The sequence below is a fragment of the Myotis lucifugus genome, unplaced genomic scaffold (genome assembly GCF_000147115.1).
Source record: "Myotis lucifugus unplaced genomic scaffold, Myoluc2.0 scaffold_129, whole genome shotgun sequence".
Lineage (NCBI taxonomy): Eukaryota > Metazoa > Chordata > Mammalia > Chiroptera > Vespertilionidae > Myotis > Myotis lucifugus.
In genome coordinates this window covers 2,399,501-2,405,500 of record NW_005871177.1, presented here as the reverse complement: position 1 = coordinate 2,405,500, position 6,000 = coordinate 2,399,501, and positions in this window count along the sequence as shown.

The following is a 6,000-nucleotide window of genomic DNA, read 5'->3' as shown; positions in this document are numbered from 1 at the left end:
CACTCTAGATTTAAGCCTCAGATTGACCTGTGGCAGAGCCACAAACAAGTCCCAGCTTAGAGGGCAGAGCCTCTTAGCATAATTAAGCTTGACCTTATGGCCGCCCCCTAGATCCTTCCTGGGTAGCTAATGGGCTGTGGGAGGTGCAGCAAGTGCTGCCAAAACAAGTGAAACTCACAAGAACATTGTAACTATGGTGACCACTATCTTGTTTTTCCCTGACTATAAAATAAAGCCTCAGCCTGCTAGTTGGATTCTTCTCTGTGGCCTCATCCAGGCACAGGAGATTCACCAAGCCCCAGCTATATTCTCTTTGTCTGTCTTTTCTTGAATCCTTCACCACCCCTCCTCAGACTCACCAAACCCTTGGCTGTGCTGGCACGGCACAGGCTGGAGCCTGGAGAGGAAAGGAAAAGGGCGGTTTGGTGGAGGTAATTCTGAGTGCATGTGGGGAATAGACCATCATTGACTGGGAGAAGGTAAGTTCTAGCTTTCCTGGGCCCAAGGGTCAGCACTTCTAGAGCCCAGAGGCAGGCAGGCCAGCCTCTAATGGTGGGGTCTCTTTAGAAAGATAGGCAATGACCTTGAGGTCTGGCCCTGATTTCTGGCCTAGGAGGCCAAGAGTGATGCCCTTATCCATGTATAAAATGAAGGGTTTGGATAGGTCAGGTAGTAGGGTGAGTGCTGAGGCAAGAGCAGTTTTCAGAGCATTTTAGGAGGTGAGAATTCTGGTCTTGGGATCTAAAGGCTCAGTGAGGGCTCCTTTCGCCACATCATAGAGGGGCTTTGCAAAAAGACTAAAGTTGGGAACCCAGAGGTGAAAGTACCCGGCAAGCCCAAGAATGGAGAGTATTTCTTGTCTAGGGGAGGGCACAGTCATGGAGGAGATAAGGCAATTACAGTTCAAGGTAATAGCTTGGCTTTGTGGGGTGAGAGTGAAACCGAGGTAGGTGATGGTGGTTGGGGACAACTCGGCTTTATGAGGGTGTGTGCAGTAGGCCCATCCATCCGGAAATTAAGGGTATGGGTGTGTAGTTGTGAGGAAGTTAGAGGACTGCATAGCAGAAGGTCATCGACATTGGAGGAGGATGCTGGGAGTTCAGTCGAGGTGTTGAAGATCTGAGGCTAAGGCCTGACCAAATAAGTGAGGACTGTCCCCAAATCCTTGTGGCAGGACACTCCAGGTTAGCTGCTGTGATGTATTGGTGTCAGCATCTATCCATGTGAAAGCAAGTGGGTTTTGGGAGTCTTTTGCAAGGGGAATAGAGAAAAAGGCATTTTTGAGATTTAGGACGGTATAGTCCAGTGGTTCTCAACCTTGGCTGCACATTAGAATCACCTGGGAATCTTTTTAAAATCCTGATTTCTGGGCCTCATCCTCCGGAAATTCTGTTTCTTTATTACTAATGTTGTGGCCCCACCCCATAACAAAGAAACAGAATTTCCAGAGGATGAGGCCCAGAAATCAGGATTTTAAAAAGATTCCCAGGTGATTCTAATGTGCAACCAATGTTGAGAACCACTGGTATAGTGGGTGGTGGTAGCAGGGATTAAAGAGTGATCAAAACACTTGAGTTCTTGGAAGACAATCCTATTTCCCATCATGTATTAGACTTTTTTTTTAAATATATTTTATTGATTTTTTACAGAGAGGAAGGGAGAGGGATAGAGAGTTAGAAACATCGATCAGCTGCTTCCTGCATACCCCAAACTGGGGATGTGCCCGCAACCAAGGTACATGCCCCTGGCCGGAATCGAACCTGGGACCCTTCAGTCCGCAGGCCGACGCTCTATCCACTGAGCCAAACCGGTTAGGGCTGTATTAGACTTTTATTGTTTGTTTTACAGTGCCACAATTTTATTTAGTATTTCATCCATGTGTATAAGTGGTATTGTTCTGGGGGGGAAGTGTTGTCTTGTGTTTATCAGCTTTTTATACGAATGTTACACTAGCCAAATGAAAAAATTGGGAAGTGCTTTCCCTTTTAAAAATAGAGATTTAAATGACATTGGAATTATCTTTCTTGCAACCCTAGTACTTTTTAAATTATGGATTTTAAAAAATTTTTCCATTCTTACTTGATATTGCTCTATTAACATTTTAAATTTCACCGTGGGTTACTTTTCATCATTTGTTTTTCTAGGAAATTATGCATTTCCTCTAGATTTTCCGATGTGTTGCTTTGCAGTTGCACACAGCATTTTAAAGTGAACATTTTTCTATTTTCATCTTATTTCACTTCTTGACAGCATTCGATATAGTTGAAAACTCTGTACTTCTAGGTTGTGAGTTTCTTAAATTTGTTGAATGGATGTTAGAGATGCCTATCTTCAATGTGATAATGCAGAGGAATGCATGGTGAATATTAATAAAAATTACAGGATATTTAAAAATTTAGTAAATTGTTGACAGTTTTATTTTCTCACTAGTACAGGGTTCATCTCTGTAATTATGCAATTTATTACCCTTTTCCCCTTTTCTACATTATTTTGGAAAATTACAACCTTACAGCAGAGATCAGGAATTTGTTAACATTGTGGCTGATCTGTTTGACAACAGAGCTCTGAGAATAGAGTCACAGATACTAGTATACTTTGTAAGCAAACAATCAGCATTGAAACCAAAGGAGAGTGATGTCCTCTGACTGAAAGACATAAATATGCCTCTAACAGATTTTCAATGTCTTTCAAGACCATAACAAAATTGACTAATACAATTGCTAATACAGCACCTAATATGGACTGCCTACTTTTTATATTAAAATGTTTGCTACATGACTGTATGAAACCGGAGCAAAAGTTAAAAGTAGACCATGTGAACATGATAAAATAAAGTGAGCTTCCAATAAAAGACTTTTCTGACAAACTAAAGCCCAACCTCCAATGATGCAGCACAGCTCAGACAATAAACAAGCCAACCAAAGAACAGCCATGGAGTCCTCTGCATTCCAGCCGCTGTGCAAAGGGCCAGCCAGGCCGTGAGGCAGTCAGTGAACTGCTGCTGAGTGGTTTTCAACCGTGACTGTAATCCTCTCTGAGGGGGAGGTCACCTAACACAATTCATGTGGTTTAAATCACCATTCCTTTATTTAGTTTTCCTCATACTTTAACAAATTAAATTTTGTAATGAATTAGTCATGAAATGAAAAATGCTTCAGTTGAATGGAAAAACTTCCTATGATAAGCCTCCAAATATCAAAGAATGAGTCAAGCTATTTCCTGCACAAATTTTCAGCCAGGATATACCACTTTATTTTTTTAAAATATATTTTTATTGATTTCAGAGAGAAAGGGAGAGAGAGAAATAGAAACATTAATGATGAGAATCATTGATTGGCTACCTCCAGCACACCCCCCCCCCCCCACTGGGGACTGCAACCCGGACATGTGCCCTTGGCCAGAATCGAACCCGGGACCCTTCGGTCTGCAGGCCGATGCTCTATCCACTGAGCCAAACAGCTAGGGCCAGGATGTACCACTTTAAGCACTGAGCTTTTAACTATTTCAAGTGGAAACTAGAATTATCAAATACAACACATATCCTACCTTCTTAATGCCATATAGTATTGACCTGGCCAGTGTGGCTCTGTTGGTTGAGTATCATCTTGTGCACCAAAAGGTCACCGGTTCAATTCCTGGTCAGGGCACATACCCAGGTTGTGGGTTCAACCCCCACTTGCGGTGTGTACAGGAGGCAACAAGTTGGTGTTTCTCAGATCAATGTTTTCTCTCTCCCTGTTTCCTTCCCTCTCCTTTCCTTTCTAAAATAAACATATTTTAAACATCATATAGTACTTTTGATTCAAATTCATCATCAAATATGACTTGTATATTTTGATGGGACTGTGATGTGCAGGATCCTCTATTAAATGGTCTTGAGGTGCCAGGCTTTTCACATTAAATTTACTTTTTGGTTTCCTCCTCCCCTGCAGTCAGCTGTCACGTTTTATTGTTTCCCTACCTCTCACAGGACCCTGTAGATACTTGTGATTCGTTCAGCAGAAATCAGATAACCAAACATGTTAGAACCAGGTGTGATGTAAGAAAAAGGAGACTGTGAAGATGGGGGCCTGAGGCATTCATTTCTGAATAAAGTACATGTGTGTTACTAGTACATCTCTCCTGGTCTTCTCCAGATTGGTGATGCTGCCACAACTGCAGTCTAAATGAATGAAGTACAACTAGTTAGATGCTTATGGTCACTAGTAAATAAAATATCCATCATAATTTAGTAATTTAAGAACCCTGTTGAACAACAGTTTTGAAAGAGTAAAACTCTCTTTGCAGAAGAATTCGAAAGCACATTTCTAAAGGAAGACTATGTAAGGAAAGTAGAACTATATAGATCAGCAGATGGCTTAATTGGCTTTGCATAAACTTATTAATTAGGTAACAAAATACAAAAGCAATTTAATGAATCATCATATGAGGCACTGAATTCAAAGCTGATTTGTAATGTGCTTTTCATAACACAACTTGCTTAATTATCCATATGAATGAATGAATCATTAATACCTGAAACCTGCTCAACAGTTTTGAATACCTACTCATGTACTGGTGGCGATCATTTGCTGAGTAAGGCAATGAGTAGCTCCCTGGGTAAGTAGTCCTCAAAATAATCACGTGAGGACTACTTCAATAAACAACACAGCTGTTTCTTGAATATTTTAGAAACCCAAGGTATGTATTTCAAGAGTTAAGTTATCTTGTGTTATATTAATTCAGATGCAGTTGCTTATTAGATGTCTATTTTTTAAGGAAGACATGATGGAATTCTGTGAATTTACAAGAGGAAGTGACAGCAACTGATCATAATGCATACTGTTGTTATTAAACAACAGCTTGCTACCAGCCCCAGGCTGCTGAAAAATTTGCACAGGTGGAAAAATATTTGGGCACAACTCTTCAACATATTTAAACAATTGAAAATGTGGAGGAAACTTTATTGTGAGTGTACCTTCTTACTTTCAGCGTGTTAAGATTACCTTTTATGAGATTATTAGTTTTCAATTTTGTAAATGTTCTTACTTGACGAAATTTAAAATTGATAATTTCATTTTAGTCTCCACATTTTCAGGAAATTTTCCATTCTCCTATGAAATCTAAGTATGGGAACTACTAGGACATGTGCAAACATTTTGCTGTGAGTTACAGAGAAACATTTAAAGAAAAGCACTTCATGACCGCAGACGCGGCTATTCAAGCTTTTGGTGAGGAGGGTATTTCCCAGGCTTGTGATCAACTGTGTGGAAATAATTGGTTAACCTGACAGAGAAGCCCCTGTAGGGTTGTTGAAGAGAAGTTTCAGGAAATAATACCCAGAACCAAAGTGAGAACAATTTTATATGTGTCCCTCCTCACAGGAGAGGCAAGGAAAGAGCAACAATTTTGGATTTATACCTTCTAAAACTTCTCAAAACCACAACTACATTACTAACCCTCACTTTAAAATTCCTGCTGTTGGTCATGTGAAAGTCAAGATCACACAACAGAACCTATTGACATTACATGTAATAAATTAAAAATGCAGGTACTATGCTCAGTGCAGTGTCTGGTACAGTAAATGCTGAATAACTTTATGATTGGAAGAAGAGTTACACGTCTGCCTCCTGTACCTTCTCCACTTATAATGAAGGCATAGTGTGCTGAGTGCATTCTACCTTTAAAAGACAGACTTAGAATAGCTAATACTATAAGAACTGTAATACAGTATAAGATGAAACCAAATAGACTCTTAGGCTAAAAAATTACAAAAGTTTTAAAGCTTCTCCAGTAAGTTTATTTTGCAAACTTCTTGTATTGTTTTATTGGCTTACACTGTTATAAAGAGGAAAATGTTCATATAAATACAATTTTGACCACTGAACTTTTTTTAAATATGTTTATTTCTCATTGACCTTCAAATTTCAGCAGCTCTTGAGTTTAGGTATAAGTGTTCTTGCCACCCCACCCCACCCTGTCAGTGAGTCAAATAGCTCAAGATACACAATATACCTAAAC